General features: G+C 37.4%; 1 protein-coding gene across 24 annotated transcripts in view; it reads right to left on the minus strand.

The window, feature by feature from the left end:
- The window catches only part of SOX6 (SRY-box transcription factor 6), a 484,589-nt gene that overhangs the window by 400,492 nt on the left and 65,523 nt on the right, over positions 1-18,574 (minus strand). For 2 of the 24 annotated variants that reach the window (XM_080595811.1, XM_080595810.1), the window contains exon 1: positions 14,794-17,851. The exons of the other annotated variants lie outside the window; for them this stretch is intronic. The gene's annotated coding sequence lies outside the window, so the exon portion shown is untranslated. Of the gene's footprint in view, positions 1-14,793; positions 17,852-18,574 lie in introns of those variants that run through there. 24 annotated transcript variants of the gene reach the window in all.

The following is an 18,574-nucleotide window of genomic DNA, read 5'->3' on the forward strand; positions in this document are numbered from 1 at the left end:
AAGAACACACAGTTTGTGAGATACCTCAAGAGTATGCATTGACCTGTCCTTGATCAGCAAATTCCTTCCTGCACTGAGGTTCCACCACAGTGCTCTGCAAGTCATGGGGAAAAACTATAAACACCACATACACTTGCCAATATTTCAGATCTCCCAAAGACTGCCTTGTATTTGACAGCTCATACTGAATATTAATAGTTTGATAATAAGTAACTTTAGCATAATAAAATAATTAACAGCTGCTTTTAATAAGCAGTTAAATCACTAGTATGAAGTATTAGGGACCAACTGCTCAGCAGGCACCTTATAAATCTCTAGAATACCATCCTCTTTCTGCTTGAGAGCCTTTCAAATGTATTCTACCCTTGGTTTGTTGAAAAGTCTGTCAAACCAAGTCTTAAGCAGAAAACTAGTTTCTGAACTACAAAGATTTCATTTCCTTTAGAGAAGAGTCTGTTTTCCCAAAATATTTTTTAAAATGTTTAGTATCATTACAAAACTGACTTTCTGAATTATGTCTAACACATACATTTTTATTAATCATTTGTTAATTCATGTAGGAACAAAATGTACTTTGCACATATGGTGTGGTCTGTTTAGGTGAACGACAGAAGATTTTACATATGTCAAGTTTCTACAAAATACTAGCCTGACTGTGAATTGGGACACCCTGCCAAAGCAAGGGTCTTGTCGATATTTTATTTATGGGGGAGCATGTAGGTCTATTTTATAATACTGCACTGCATTATCCACTGGAAAATGTTGGTCCAAAATTCAGCGAGGTATTCTCCTAGACTTGACAGATTTACATCTTTGCAAATTGGCTACAATGCTGGTGAACGGTATGTCCTCAAGGGTAAATAGCTAGTATTTTAAAACCTTACTATTATCAGTGATTTCTTTTCATCATGCACAGCTTCTGATGGAAACTTGTGGCCTGTCACATGCTCATTAGGAAGACATTGCCTGTTTCCAAATTCTCAGAGTATTAAGTAGATGTCTCCAGAGGTTCTTTTACACATCTAAAGATAACAAAAATACAATATATTTTTCCTTTTCGAGTAAATCTTTTGCTTTTCTATCACCCAAATGTAAGAAAGCCTGGTTTGCTAGTACTAAGAATTTTCCCATTTAATGTCTAGGAATTTTCAGGAAGTTATTAATTTCCTTTGATACTCAGCTGTATTTCCCCTCTCACCTTGGGACATCCTGCAGAATGTAATGCTCACAAGCTGTATTTCGTGATCCAAAAAGCACCATGGAAATCTCTCACACTGAGCTAATTTTATGTCAGAAAGAACACCCATTGGCCATTCACAATGTTCAAGTCATTCACAGTTCTCCTCGTACCTTACATCATTACTCATTCATGTGGACCCCTTGCAACACAGGCATCTTAAAAAATTGTGAGTGTATGGATACACGTACACCAAACACAACATTGGTATAAATTGTTATATGTCCCTGTTACTGACTTGTATTTTGTTCCAAGTGACCAGTTGTGAGCATTAAAATCTCAACAGTGCACAGAACAGTGAACTTAACACAAGATCCATTTTTCATATAACAGGCAGAGGTCTCGTATCCCACAAAGAACAAAAGTAAAGCACAGTTTGGGACACTTTCTTTAGAAACAGAAAGATTCCATTCATTCTAATGAATACAGCTATTTTGACAAAAGCAAAAAAAGTGAGATTCACATTTGGGGAAAATAGGGAACAGTCTGTTAAATACACGGAATGAACAAGAATCTGTAGTGTTCATATCCCTCAGCTAAGGGATTTACCTTTTTCAGTTTCACTTCAAAACTGGAAGTCGTGCTTGGCAGTCAGACCCTCTGCTTTCTAACAACGAGGCCTCATCATTCAAAGGTAGCTCAAAACCTCAAGTATGTTTCTGGGAATAACAGATTAGTAGTTCACTCCAGCTGAACATTTTCAAAATGAAACATTTCACAGTAGTGTTTTATCAGAAAAAAAAAATACATATATAAAGTTGTTATTGTTTTTCCTCCCTTATAAGAAAGTTTTCAGCTAATAAATAGAATTGTTTTTCAAGGCATTATTTTCTTCTCAATGTCTTCTCTATTGCAGATGTGATCTGGTACCATACCACTCAATGGGATCTAGCTCATGTCTATAGCATCTTTTGATTATTTCTTGCTTTAGGGGAAAAACTTTGCCACTTTATCATTTTTTTTCTAATATTTTTATTTTAGGCACAATTCCTCCTCCACTTAGCTCCTTGAATTTTTACTATGAGGCAAAATGAAAGGAATGCACAAGGGCTGAGCAATTTTATCTTTTGCTGTATAGAGCAAAATGAAGAACAGAAATTTATTCTCTGTTTTAGAATACTTGCATCAGTTTGAGTACTATGAATCAGGTGCTGTAATACAAGCACAATATGCTAGGGAATTCTTTGCTATTACAGTGTCTCACAATCTCTAGAAGTTTAGCTTTATAGCAGTACTCATGGTTCAGGTTGTACTACAGGTTTTATAGATGTATTAGGAATATTTTTTTTTTTTTTTTTTAGAAAAAGATCCATATATTACAAATATTTAAGTCAGAGTTGTAGAGAAACATTTGAAAATGCAAACTTTAAAGGCTTGATTTTAAGGAGACAAAAATGAATATTCCTTTACTTTGTTCTACTTCTGCACGAGGAAGGTTCATTCTAATTTTTAAACACTTGAAATTAGCAACCTTGGAACTTACTGCAGGCTATACTTTGTTATCAGAGAGACTGGACTCTTACTTGCAAATAAATGCATAGGCTTTGCAAATGTAGAAGTTTTATCTTTCTGAACAATCCCCACTTAAAACATTCCAGATGAATCCATAAAGTCAATAAATATTTTTGGCTTGAAGCAGATAACAGATACATGCAAACGATTAGAAAAGGCCAAAATATATTATGCAAATTGGATGTATTTAGCATGAACTACCTGCAATTTCTATATAAACAAGTGATTAGAGTGTTCCCTTCAAAGGCCAATGTGATTAAAGCAAAAACTTCACAAATTCACCTACTGCCTAATGAAGTACAAGTATTTTTGCTGAGAGTTATCGCAAGTAATATGTTAGTTATCCATAAACAATAAAGAATTGAATGATGCATTTTGATCTAGAAAATCTTAGAACACCTGTACATTTTAGCTATGGCTTTCTGGATATAAGAAACAAAGAAAGAAAAAATGAAGTTATTATCTTGCAGTATCCACTAAAAAAATGAACCACTTGAATATAGATACCAACGGCTCAAACTATGGACACGGCAACAGGCTGAAAGACCTCAAAATCCTTCATTTGTGCACACCAAAGTATTTAATGATGAGCACTCATAACACTCTCTAAACTAGGAGCAAATACAGAAAAGTCAGACTGGTCACTTTTTAGTCTACTGAATTGAAGATTTTTATATTAAATCTTGAAACTTGACCACAGATGTTTCAAAAGACATTTTGCAGGGAAAAATAGGCCAAATAACACATGTGAAGGATTCGTTACTGCCTACAGAGTAAATAAGTCAGAATAAACGTTTACATGGAGGAAGGCCTAGAAGCAGCTCATATTTCCTCATTTGTATGCGTTTTAGTCAGACCCTAAATGTAAGCTGTACATAGTTTTTTTGTGGTTTCATAAAATGTTGTTAAACTGTCCAGCCTGGTGATAGGTACTATATGATGCTGCAAAAGGTTTACTGTTCTCAAACCCTCAGCGCTTCAGAAACAAACAATCGCTTCCATCTGCAATAGGGAGCCAAATAAAAATAAAAACTAAATTGTGGTAGAAAGGAACACATAGACAGCAGGGAAAAAGGATCAACTGCCACAATTTATTGCTATAGTTTAAATCGTGCGGCAACTTTAACATGGTAGCAGAGGCAGGGCACTTTCAGCAATATTATTCTTATTAGAGCACTGCACTGTCAGAGAAAACAAGAGCTCATTCACAGACATTAAACACAGTAGAGAAAATGTGGGGAAGTGATTTGTATTTCATGGCAAAATGGTATATCCTCCCCTTTCCTGTTATGATCCACACTAGAACATACCAGACAACTGGAAAATGTGGTCCGGTGTTCAAAAGCAAGATTAACTGAGATGCTCCATGGCAAGCAAATAAATTTGTTTACAGTGAAATAATTATTCTTACAGAATGCCATCCCCTCTCACAGCATAAAGACACAGGTGATGACTTCCAATAAAATGTGATTTTTATTCCCATTTTCTTGACATGAAGAGATATATGACTTACTCATCTCCTTTGAATTATATGCTCTGAGGTCATGTCTTTTTTTGGGGGGGATTTTTTTTTTGATGGAATGCCATCACTGACTACGTAATAGTTAAGTGACTAGGAAACATGGGAATATTATTCATTATTTTCCATTCAATATAATCCTGTGTAAGTACCTGAAAGTGCAGAGTAGCTATTCATATAAGGTACCCAGGAATGTTGTAGTCTTTGTTCCTGTATTTTCAAAAGCTAATCCTACCAACGTTTGAGGCACCCAGGCATATCTATTGCAAGTTAGTATGTGACAAGTGTTCCAAAAATGACAAGAATTATTACCTTTAAAAAAAAAAAAAAAAACAGAATCTATAACTCTTTGTATCATCTAATATTCTTTAGCATTTCAAGTAATTAGCAGCTTATTCCAAAAACATTTGAATAGTTAACAGATTTGATAACTATGGTTAATCCTCATTAAAATTACGATTACATGATATAATTACATGTAAATAAGAAAAATGAATTCAATAAAACTCTTACCCTTTTCAATGTTGGGCACTATGTTGGGAATCGTACAGTATGTACAATTAGATTTATACTGCTAAGCTAAAAATATTGGTGAAGATCTAAAAATGACGAACAGTGCCTTTTAAATTAATGTCTTATTAGTTGAGTGAAGTACACTGACAAAGAATAATTTATGCTTATTCAAACTGCTCTCGACATCTTCAGGTGTTTCCAAATGAGCTCACAGAAGAGTGATTAAATGCATCTGATAACAAGCCACACATTGCTGAAATTACTTACCGCCTCATTTTATGATTAATTAAACATGTAGATTAAAGTTGCAAAAGAATTTAGATTAATGAGCAAGTTAAGTCTTGCTGATATAAGTGAATTGGGAATTGGATGCTCTGTGGAACTTTATAAACATGTATTTTATAATGAGTAAGACAAGGCTACATGTTGAATCCTGGCCACAAGGGCCTTTGACGATGCAGTCTTTTTTAACATGGTTTGACAGCTTTCAAATAACATTCTACTATAGACTTTAAACTTTGTGCATTGCTGTAAAACATGAGGCTACATAACTCATGTATTAGGAGTACGATTATTTCAAAGCTCTCCAAGGTAATGACCCCCTGTAGCAGCAGCTGTTCAGAAAAATTACAAGCTCAATTGTTATTTTAATCAGAGAGAGTTTAGTAGTTAAAAGCAGTTATGCAACTAGTAAAATTATATGACACTCCATCAGTAGCCTTATAGCATCCTTTGTATCCCTGTTCCTCTCCAACTACCCCGCCCAAAATGCTTGGTCTTAATAGTAAAACAGGGTGCTCAGTCATTCATGAAAAATTAAAAGCCATTTGTTACGTCTGGTTTCCGTACAAGGCAAGGTAACATTTAAATTTATGGTGATTCTTATCAGCTTCAAAAGCACGTCAAAATATCTGCTAGATTTCCCAACTGTCCAATTTTTCGCTTTTAAGATCAGCTATACTTAATTCACATAGTTTAGCCAGTGTCAGAAAGCCAAGTCGGGCTTTATGACCTTGCAGGGCAAAAGAAAATCAGACCATTCATAGAGATGTACTACACTTCATGCGAGGATGCTGAAACTGGAGCTACTAAGCTAACCTTATGCTCATGTTACTTCTGTCAGCTTTCACAACCTATTGCACAGAGTGGTTGCACAAAGCATCTCTTGCAGACTCACCTGAGATGGCTGGTTACTTTTAAACCATTTGGTTCCTGTTTTTAGAAATTAGTTAAGGATCAGTTTCCTTGCTCTGGCTGTATCCTTTCAATTTATGTTGTGATTTCAAAATGTCATAGGTCTATGCAAAATAATCTAGGAAAACTATACAAGAACCAAAAAGGTTTCCAAGTTGCAAATTATAGATATTAACCTCAGATCATTTGCATAGGCTCATCATTTCTAAGCAAGGCATTGTAATTCTGTTGACATATATAATTTAGAAGCCTACAGCAGAACACATGGTTTGAATACTTTGACTTTTTACTCATTCACTATAGCACTCTAGCGTAAGTTAATTCTCAAACTTCAGTTGTACTGATATGCATGTTATCTTAGAACATCAAGACCACTAATTTCTGCTTACTCAATGCAGACCGAAGTTCTGAAATAATATGTATTCATTTAGGACCACAAGATTCATCTGATTAATTACAAGTGGGTCTGAATATATCATTTAGGGTTAGGCCTGTCTTGTGTCTTTACCCCATACCTTGAGCTGGTGGAAGGGGATGGGGAGTAGATTGTGGCCCTCACAATCCACGAGGAAATGGTTGGCGAGCTGCTACAGCACTTAGATGTACACAAGTTGATGGGGCTGGATGGGATCCACCCGAGGGTACTAAGAGAACTGGCATAAGAGCTGGCCAAGCCGCTTTCCATGATTTATCAGCAGTCCTGGCTATCGGGGGAGGTCCCAGTCGACTGGCGGCTAGCAAATGTGACACCCATCTACAAGAAGGGCTGGAGGGTAGACCTGGGAAACTATAGGCCTGTTAGTTTGACCTCAGTGCCAGAGAAGCTCATGGACCAGATTATCTTGAGTGTCATCACGCGGCACTTGCAGGGCAAGCAGGTGATCAGGCCCAGTCAGCATGCGTTTATGAAAGGCAGGTCCTGCTTGACGAACCTGATCTCCTTCTATGACAAGGTGACACATTTAGTGGATGAGGGAAAGGCTGTGGATGTGGTCTACCTTGACTTCAGTAAGGCTTTTGACATCATTTCCCACAGCATTCTCCTCAAGAAACTGGCTGCTCACAGCTTGGACTGGCGTACGCTTCGTTGGGTTAAAAACTGGCTGGATAGCCGGGCCCAAAGAGTTGTGGTGAATGGAGTCAAATCCAGCTGGAAGCCAGTCACTAGTGGAGTCCCCCAGGGCTCAGTACTAGGGCCGGTCCTCTTTAATATCTTTATCGATGATCTGGATGAGGGGATCGAGTGCACCCTCAGTAAGTTTGCAGATGACACCAAGTTAGGTGCGTGTGTTGACCTGCTTGAGGGTAGGAAGGCTCTGCAGGATGATCTGGATAGGCTGGACCAATGGGCTGAGGCCAACTGTATGAGGTTCAACAAGGCCAAGTGCCGGGTCCTGCACCTGGGGCACAACAATCCCAAGCAGTGCTACAGGCTGGGAGATGAGTGGTTAGAAAGCTGCCTGGCAGAGAAGAACCTGGGAGTATTGCTTGATAGTCGGCTGAATATGAGCCAGCAGTGTGCTCAGGTGGCCAAGAAGGCCAACAGCATCTTTTCTTTTTTTTTTTTATTTTAACTATTTATGGCATATGCAATGTGACAATTCTTAGACTGGGTTCTTTGTATTTGCTAACCAACTCTACCTATGCCTTTTAGCGCTGTCTGCTAGGCTCTCTGGCCTTCCTTCAGAAGACACTGCTCATTTTATTAACTGTGCTTTGGCCTTGTAGTGTAGCAGACTGCAGTTGTGTAAAGGCATAAAACTATTAAAATGTAGTGAACTTCACTTGCAAGTAACTAAGATTTTAAGAAGGAAAAAATGATGGTATTTCAACATTTTACATTTAGCTTCCAAAAAGCTGTGACATTTCTTCTCTTCTATTTCAGTCTGGGACAATTATATATTGTTTTGAACACACTCCTGCTGTAGAACCTCAGTAGACTGCAGCACAAACTGGAAGAAATATGTGGACTGGCAATTTTTCTTTGTGATATGCTGGAAATACCTCTTATAAAAAGGTTTGTGTTTTTTTCCCTTTAAGAAGCAAAAAATTAAGTTTAGAATCAAATAAAATTGTTTAGCTTGAGTCAGTAAATGCAAGTCAATGGCAAGTCCACAGTAATGTCACAAGGCAGGGTTTGTTTTTTTACATTTGATATTCAGCAGAAAAAAAATCTTACAGTAGGTCTCAGAGAGGACTATTTGATATAGTATACCAGACACATATCTGATGTCCTTAATTAGAGGAAAATTCTCTACATGCAACAAATTTCATTTTCCAGTTTAGTGTCTCCATGTATTTTTTGTGCGTCTCTGTCATATGAATTTAATGTACTCCATTGACAGAAACCTAGTGCTTAGATGTAATAGTACAGAATAGAACATAAAATCTTCAGGAACTAATATCCCATAGGCTGTAAGAGCACACCACGAATAAAACAAACAAGTGGCAACTTGGCAGCCAGCTCAGAGTCCAAAGGAACAAGCTAGTGAAAAGGTAATTTTTCCACTTCCCATTATGAATTTAAAAATGAAACATTATCTTTCCCTACCTTTACGATCCTTCAGAACACATTTGTTCCCATCCCATACGATTACCACTAAAGACAACATTTCCTGGATTCAGCTATTTGTTCACAGGGCAAACCAGCTCCACCCCTCTACTCCATCGTCATATTGACTGTGTTCAAAACAGTTAAAAGAGAAGGAAATGGAATTATTGCACAAACAGATTTCTGAAGAGTGATCTGATCTTCACTAGTGCATTAGGCTTCAGAAAAACTACTTTTTGCATAGTTTTTTTTTATCTAATTAAACTTTTAATCAGTCAGCTAGAAAAGCTTTGTTTGTCCTGTTTTCAACAGAAATCTTGTAATGTATTTTTAAAGATCCTAAAGAAAATTTTCAGTTGCATCAGTGAATGAGAATTCTCATTCATATCTTAAATAGTGGCCTAGATACTTAGCAGAATAGTTGTTATAAACTTTCAGTAGGATTTATACCAAATTGATTGGAAATTTTCAAATAAACTAGCATACTATAAGCAAATGTATTACAGCTACGATTCTGTCTGCTCTGCCTGCAAAGTCTTGCCAAACCTAAAGCAAAACTCTGACAGAAATCTGCTGAGATTTCTTGCAGAAATTCCTGGTCATGAAGAATCCTGGGAGGGTCTATTGTCAAGTCGCCGGCAGCAGGTATCTGAAGCATTCCCTAGATATGCACAGTGAAAGTGGTATTTTGAAATTGATACTGCAGTTCTCAAGTCTTCAGATGCTTTAGAAGTGCTCTGGAATAATATACTTCTGCAGCCAAAAACTGAGACCACTTTTAACTCTGCAACTACTTCTACCCTGTAACAGGTTAAAACTCTTATGTTACTAAGAGACAAAAATTAAAGCATGCAGATAAAGCATAAAGATATACAAGAGCTATAACAAACATTTTGCCCTGGAGATTTGCCAATGGAAAATGTTGCTAACTTGTCTATTTCTTCAAGAAGAGCATGTCCAGCAAATCCCATATACTATAGAATGATATATTTTCACAGACAGAAGGGGAGACTGCTCCAAAGCTATCAGTCAGAGCTGACTACAGAGAAGGATCCTCCCACTCAGCTGTTCTCCAGAATTAGATCTTTCCAAGATGTAAATAATGAACAAAAGCTTAACTACAGAATTAATGAAAATAACTCTGATTTATAGTCCATATCTGATTTACACACATATCTGCTATTGTAAGAAAACAAGCATTGAGAATTAATACCCTTTTTTTTTTTTTTTCTCCTCCTAACACAGTAAGTGCACAGAAGCACTGCTAATGGTTATACCAAAAAACATCCTGGCTTTTGTGTCCCCCATACTGCTTGACAGAAGAAATCAAAGAGGTAAAACAGTTTGAAATCAATTGCCTCAAAAGAAGAAACCTTTGCACTGTAATATACAATAAATGAAGAAACCTTAGCTGGAAGGAATTAAGGAGTGGCCTTTTAAGTCATCATACTAACGTATGAAACAGATATAAAATTCTCCTGCTGGTAGAGCTGGCTTGCATTCAGGATTGATGGAAGGAATGCTAACACAGGAATAAGCCCAATACGTACTGCTAAAAAATGGACAGAAATATGTACATGTGCCAGTAGCACGTGGAGACAGATAGCCCAAAGAATGCTCAGATGATATTTGACATCACTAGCACATGACAACAGACTGCATTATATTTAAAGATAAGAACCAGTACAACATGTCTCAGCTTCCAAAGCTCATCATGCAGGAGATTTTCTCACTTAGCTCCTATAACCATCCTGAATTAACCTTAGGCATCTCCCCATGAAAGTGTAAAAACAGAGGAAAAATAAGGAGCATCTGCATATCCTATCCCATGACAAAGCTGACGTTTTTATCAATTTTCTGAAATGCATTAACACAAAGGGTGTCTTCACAAAAGACACTTGCATATAGTTTAGAGGTAGTAAAGCTAAGTTTGGACTAGTAGAATTAAATTAATTCTACTGTACTTGTACTGGTAATACTGGAACCACACACAGCAGTGGCTAATTCGCCCTGGTTGTTGAATATTATTATTCTGATACAAAAAATAAAATTAAAAAATAAAATAAAATAAAAAATAAAAGCAACTAGCTTATAATATCTATATATATTTCATTTTTTTTACCCTACTGTTCCCTTGGCAATAAGTATTGTTTTGAATGATTCTCTTTTATCAGGGACCCAATGGATGCACAGTAGTTATTCTGGGTTTCTAGAACATCATCATTTAACAATCTTCAGCCTGTGACTGGTGCAAAGGAGTTTTGTCACTCAAAATTCAAGTTTTTACCAGTTTAGCCTTAACTGTCATGATATTATCCTTGACCAGAGTCAAAATAGGACTCAAAAAAAGGATTCTCAAAACTGTATATACAAGTTTCTAGAGAACCGTGAGTAAAGTTATCGTTTCCTCTTTTTTTTTTTTTTTAAGGATATCAAACTTAGCATTTCAAACTACTCCTACAAAAAAAGTAAGGCATTCAGATATCACAGTGATGATGGCCACAGCAGGCACCCAAAGAAAGCTAACAAAGTTCAGTAAGCTGATGGATTCTTACATTAGTGTTTTGTATGGTCCATCATCTCACACAGATGAGATTATCAAAAACCAAAAAAGTCAGATTCCGAGGTGAAAAGAGAATCGTTTAAACTTATTGTTCTATTATCCTTCCAAAAATCAACATTTTGAAATGACACTCACATCTAGATATCTCTTTTGTCTTGGAAATTGATTATTTGATACTTAACCAAAATCTAGCAGGTAAATTCTAGATCTATTCAACCGAGAACAAAAGACGTTCTGGAGGAAAATCCCTTGTTGCATGTTTTGGTTTAAGCCAGCCAATCTTCATTCTGCTCTCTACTGGGTATTCAGAGTGGCAGAAGTGGGTGTTATCATTCCAGAAAGCCACACACCTCCTGTGTATGGCAGAAATTTAATCTCAATGGATCCCACAGCAATTCCATCAAGATACTAAATAGGAGCAAGAAAAAGCATAAAGTTGTCAAGCACTACAGATGAGAGTTCAGGGAGCAAAGAACTAGTCATCCACCATGTGTCACAAGCTTTCCAACATATTTCCATTTTTTCCTGGGATTAGTTGAAGAATGGGAAGGAGAGTTTGGCAACCAAATACGTCTCTGCTTAGAGAGCACTGAGGAGAATGAGGATGGATTACTTCCCCTATTTTATGGGCAGGAAAAGTCATTCATCAGAATGACAAATGTTGTACCTTTACAGGCTCAGGTCTCAGCTGCAGGTCTCAGGATTTGAGCAATTCAGTGGTACTATTGTAAACTCATCACTACTTTTCTGTTAATTTGCTCAAAAACTAACAAGGAAAATAAAAATAATAATAAAAAAAACCCTCCCCAAACACAGAGTGACAGTGCTCTTAATAATAACCAGACATTCAAATACATTAGAATTTAAGTAGGTTGTCTCTAAAAGACACTGATGTTTTTGACTTTTTTTCTTAACGGGAACTGCAAGGAAGGCCTAAGTGCCAGTTTATGTTTGCAGGACTACCAGTGGATTGGATATTTAGAAATAGGGGGCTCATGAAACACAGCAAGGAATAAACAGAACTAAAGAGTAAACAGGAGTAAAAAGGAATTCTCATGTTCACATCAAAACCTATGAACCACTCGAGGGCACTGCCAGGTCCAAAAGATGCTCAAAAAACTAAGGTGGAAATATCAGAAAAGAAATTCAATGCTGTTGAATCCAGGAAGTATTTCAGACCAGGAGGGCTAGAGGAGTGGCATTTAAATTTATGAAGACAATGAGCCTTAAGATCTTTATTGCTGCATTAAACAACATTTTGTTTTTGTTGTTGTTTTTTTTTTTTTTTTTTAATTCTCTGAGAAATCTTTTGTGTTTGGAGCTCTGTAGATTAACAGGATGCCCAAACTAATCTGGGAGTCTAGAAACAGGACTAAGTGGATATTCTCAAAAGATTGTATTTCAATAGACCTCTCATGCATTGGAGGTTGGATAGGAATATAATGACTACTCCACTTCATCATCTAATATCTGTTAAAGACATTTAAATACTTCCTTAGTAATATTACTTCCTCTGGTTACAACAACTGCAGACTGAGACATCCTGGGAAAATATTTTCTTATCTATAGAGCCTCTGTTTTTCTGTTACTATGAAACTTCTATCCTTCATTAACATTCAAATCACCTTCTTTCTCTGCAGCTGGTGGAGAGGCACTTCACTTTTTTGTCCTAGCAGTGATATAGCAGAACCTTTAACAAGGAACAGGATGCCTCTGGAATCACCTTTCGTCTTTAAAGTTTGCAAACTCTTAGGTTTGCTAGAAACTTGTCAGTAAAACAGAGACAGTATCCTGTGGATAGCTGCAATTAGGAATCATCCTTTTGGGGATTTTTTTTCCCTGGATTTAGAACTGTTGTTTTGGATGTACTGGCCATAAGCACTGCATAAGGGGCTATTCCACAAGATGGGTCTGGTGAGAAACATTTTCTTAAAAATAAAAATGCTGCCTTCCCTAGTATCAGCTTATTTTCCCACTTCACTCACAGAAATAGTAATACTAAAAACTGTAATCATATCTTTGTAGTCCTAGCTTTTCACAAAGAACAGTTTAGGACAGCAGAATTCAAGCCTTCTTTTGGCATTGATGATTAGGCTTAGAATGGGGTTGTGCTAACAGACTTGCAGCACTATCAAAGACATCTTTAGGCTGGTCAAATCTGGGAGAGGAACAGGTAAATTCGGACTGAAAATTTACTTAGCTGAGTCAAAGAGCTAAAGGCTATAACTGTTCTTCTTAATAACATTGCTTAGAACTTCCCTGAACAGAATTACATATTTATGACATATTTCAATGATTTTTCACATGCATTGTGGGGAGTGGGATACCTGTGGCCATAACTTATTATTTGGGAACTCCTACCCTCATGGTTAAATACCAATTCCCAAAATGCTTGAGCATTCTGGGCCACTTTCAGCAACACATATTTAAATAATTAAGACAAAGTTTAATATATTTATTGTAAATACTGTTTCCCTTTTTTTGTTTGTTTGTTTACTTTGCAACTGGATAAAATGCAGAACTATTTCCATATCTACATCTTAAATTATTCTAGCTATAACTATGTTAGGTCACCATTCTAATTTGGACTTACTGCTATTTAAAGTTAACTTATTTTTTTTTTAATGAAAAAAGAAAAAGAAAAAAACCTCTTCCATTCTGTTCAGTTTGCAATACAGCAATTGTCACTACGGTCACTAATGGTAACATTGCTATTCAGTTAACAATGAATGCTCAGTCACTTCTTACATCACTGCTGTTCCTTGGTTTGTAGAATTTGTGCAACCACTTAATAATAGAAGGATCTTATTTTCATGTTAAAAAAAAAAAAGTCAATAGAATCAGAGATTACCATTTGAAAAAGACAGCTTAATCTTCTTTTTAATATTTTTTTCTATTTGATATCTGTATTTATTGATTATATTCTCAGGTTTTATTAAGGCTATAATTTAATTAACTTAGTGTATTTGATCTGGAAAAATATTTTCAATAAGCTATCATATTTTAAGAGAAACAACATTAAGCTGCTGCATTCAAAGTACTGAAGGCATTTCTTTCACGAACACTAAATGCTCTATTGTTCTACGGCTAACCAAGTATCGGAACAAATCTTACACAGACATAACCTAACTAGTTTTTAATGCAAAATTATGAACAAAGGTAAAAAGATAATAAATAAGTAAAACTTTTGTATAAATTAGAACATGCAGAATCCTGGACCCTTTACAAGCAGCAAGACACATTCTAGTGGCTGTTAACGGGTTTAGAGTCTCAATGGGTTTAGAATCTCAATAGTTCAGAACTGCACTTACTAAACTGCACTGCAAGTAGTCATTATTACTACTAATACTGGGTTTATAAGTGTAATAAGAACCTAAATTATTAGAATCAGTATTACAGCCATTCCTGGAGGCCCCCACTAATCCCTCTTCTGTGCACCAGACTTCGCCTTCCATAAGAGCATAGTTTAAAAATGTAAAATAGTTAGTTGAAAGGAAACCAAGATGAAGTGAGATGCTCAGAACCATACCAAAGCCAGGAGCAGTAACCACTGGACCTACTGCAGGTCAACTTATTTGGACGCACATTTTTTAATTCCTGAATGTTTATGAAAAAATATTCTCTCCATGTGCTCAAGCTTAAAAGAATCTGAACAGCCACGGTGAAGAACATTTAGGAAAAATATATCAGATCATGGTACTCACCTAAGTAGACTGAAGATTTGCACTTAACTCCCAAGGAGAAACAAGTGCATGCAAGTTGATCCCTCCCATCTTTACTAATTCTAGCCATAAAATTAGTCCATAGGATATAGCCTCCCTTCCGTTTGCAGGTGCAGCTCCCCTGAATGCTAATGTCGATCACATGTGCTTACAAAGCAAAGCAAATTCCCTTAAATTTCAATGGGCTGGACAGAGCAATATTTCAAAAAGCAGCTGTTGTTGGTAGTGTTCAAGTTTATCGGCAATCCTTATAAAGCTGCCCCCAAAATACGTACTGTATCTGATCTCAAGTTAAGAAGGCTTTTCTCTAAAGAGTACTGAATCACTTTAATGTAGATTCTAATGCTGCCTTACTCCGCTTTCAAGGTAGCCAGTAAATTCAGCTTTACTACAGTACTATAAAGATGTGAAAGAACTGTAATAGCATCTAAAAATGAGCTGTTACCTCTACACCGTTCAGTTTAGAAAACTCTAAACAGAATACTGATGAAAAATGTTAATGATAGTTTGCTGAGATGTCATGAGGAAAGAGATAATTCGCTATATTTTTGTTATAAAATGTAAATTATAATGTCCTTAAAGAATCTACCATATCTCCAAGAAGGACTAAAAGGGAGATCTAAACAACATTATATTTCAATAATTTAATTAAAAATAGACTTATCAGCAGCCATATTTATATAATCGGTACCATTCCAGCACAGATCTCAGTATTCACAGGATTTTAAACTCCTGCAAAGTCCTGCCAACTACAGTGAAGTACCTCAAAATGCTTAAAGCACCTTGCTGGATTAGGACCTTAATCACATATACATATATCTCTAAGAAGTTTGCATTAGTCCACTAATACCATTCCAATGGACTGGATAAGCAGTGAAAGTCAAATGTTCTGACAATGTAAATGTTAGAAATAAACCTTGACTCTGTGATCCTTTAGCTTTTAGGAGGTGGACTACTTCACTGAACCCAAGCTTCTGACTCTGAATCTCAAGGCTAAAAAGGCATAACTTCTTTCTTGGATACAGTGAAATTACTTTACAACCCCAGCCTATTGCCAGATTCTGTAGAACTAAGTCTATGGCATCACCTCAGTCCTACAACTCCAAAATGGCACAGAAGGTGCGGGGAAATGGTGAAAAGGGTAGGCAGTGTATCCCCTGGCATCTCTGCATGGCAGCTGGTGAGACAAAACAAAAATCAGATCACTGCCTAGAGAGTCTATTGGCAACTCTCAGTTGCATCTGGGAACAATGGCCCATCAAAGCTAACTACGTATTGTTAATATCCCTACCTAACCCAGGCAACGGGAAAGAAAAGTACAAAGTCCTCTAGCAAATCTTGCAACCTTCCAGCCACTCACATCCCTGGTTTCCTGATTCCTATATACACATACAGGATATTCCACTGCTACAGCAGGGTTCCCAGTGCTACCACGCACATCCTCTGTGGCTAGGCTGGGGTGAGGGTGCATTCACTGCTGCCAGAAGGTTTTTATTCCCCATCTCCACAAAATACTGAGAAGCTAAGGAGGCCCTGCTTCCTGCTCCCACCTCACCAGCCTGAGGAGAAATTAGGGTAGCACAGAACTTCCCTACATGGAAACACTGGGGGCTGGGAAACACGTTTCTGAGGGCTGGATTATGATTTTTGCAATACGGAATTTTTAAGCTATTGGGTTCTAAGCCTGCATGATCTTATGCTTGCAGCTATTGGCATGTTTGACATTTTAAACTATGAAATACCAACCTATTTTGAAATTGTCCAAATCATTAGTTGTGGAATTTTCCTAGCACTTCATGAATACCACTGTTAATTGGGCAATTAACTCGAAACTACAGAATATGCTGTGATGGCATGATATGATATAAGCCATGTAAAAGAAGGAACAGCCAAGCAACTCAGTATGTTGAAAGATATTAATGAAGTGGCAAAATCTGCCAGAAAAATAATAATGGGTGATTTTAACTACCCCAATATTAACTGGTTGAATAACACATCTGTACATGGTTTGGAGAAGCAGCTTATTGATACTATAAATGGCTTCTTTTTGGAGCAGCTCCTTCTGGAGCACAGAGGAGGAGGAGTTCCACTCAGTTATTAATTTATTTGTGTGTGTTTGTGTAGGAAGCAAGCATGGGTGTTCTGCTAAGCAACAATGGCCACAGGACAATGAGGTTTGAATCTCGATGATGAAGTATTTGAGTGGAAACCAAATAGTTAACGGCAGGTGGGTGGGTGAGGCAAAAAAAACATAAAAAACAGCTATCTCAAGGGGAAGGCTGTTTTGGAGGAATGAAGGAGTTCATTGACACCCAGAAACAAGTTACCAGAGAGGGAAAAGGAAAAGGTGAAAGGGGGAAGGGGAAAAAAGAGGCTGCCATGTTCCTGGCATAACCTACAAGAATCTATGTAGCCTTAAAAAAAAAAAAAATACTGCTGAATACTACAGTCAGAAACAAATCTATAATGGAACCTGTGGTGATCAGAATGTACAAATTCAGTCTAAAACAAAAAAAAAAAAACTGAATGGAAAAGAATAAATTATTATTATATTTTGTTTCAATAACTGTATAATTATTCCAGTAAATTGGCCTATGAAAAGGATGTATATGTTACCTAACGTACAACTCTAGAAATCTGGAGTAAGATTACACAGGTCCTGCAGCTGTTCTGACAAATACAGCAAAAGTGTAACAGAGTGAACATTGTTGTGTTCCCCTTGTTGTTCTCTAGAAGTTACACTCAAGTCCATAAAAAAAACATCTTTGCAAACAAGAGATTAACAAGCAAGTAAAGAAATCACAGAGAAGTTATAGACAGATCTGGTAGTAACAGTCACGTCATAGCTATGATTGTCTAGGGCTGGGGCTATGAAGGGTCAGAACGACCTGGGAGTATTGGTTGACAGTCGGCTGAATATGAGCCAGCAGTGTGCTCAGGTGGCCAAGAAGGCCAACAGCATCCTGGCTTGCATAAGAAGCAGCGCGGCCAGCAGGTCTAGGGAGGTGATTGTCCCCCTGTACTCGGCTCTGGTGAGGCCGCACCTCGAGTACTGTGTTCAGTTTTGGGCCCCTCGCTACAGGAAGGACATGGACGTGCTCGAGCGAGTCCAGAGAAGGGCAACAAAGCTGGTGAGGGGTCTGGAGAACAAGTCTTACGAGGAGCGGCTGAGGGAACTGGGGTTGTTCAGCCTGGAGAAGAGGGGGCTCAGGGGCGACCTTATTGTTCTCTACAGGTACCTTAAAGGAGGCTGTAGCGAGGTGGGGGTTGGTCTATTCTCCCACGTGCCTGGTGACAGGACGAGGGGGAATGGGCTAAAGTTGCGCCAGGGGAGGTTTAGGATGGATATTAGGAACAACTTCTTTACTGAAAGGGTTGTTAGGCATTGGAATGGGCTGCCCAGGGACGTGGTTGAGTCACCATGCCTGGAGGTCTTTAAAAGACGTTTAGCTGTAGCCCTTAGTGATATGGTTTAGTGGAGGACTTGTTAGTGTTAGGTCAGAGGTTGGACTAGGTGATCTTGGAGGTCTCTTCCAACCTAGATGATTCTGTGATATGCAGTTTGTTCATTCCTTGATCATATTTCACAACCTGGAGTTTGAAGAACAAACTAGGTTCCCATACTGGATCTGATGAATCCTGGAGTGGGCAACAACCAATACCCAGTATTTCAGAGGCAAGAGAATATGGTTCCATTCTTAGCAAAGAAACCCCTGGGCAAAAGATTCCCTTCTAGCCTGCTCATACTTCTTACAAATATGGA

This window comes from Anser brachyrhynchus, assembly GCF_964034855.1.
Source record: "Anser brachyrhynchus genome assembly, chromosome: 5".
In the NCBI taxonomy this organism is placed as follows: domain Eukaryota; kingdom Metazoa; phylum Chordata; class Aves; order Anseriformes; family Anatidae; genus Anser; species Anser brachyrhynchus.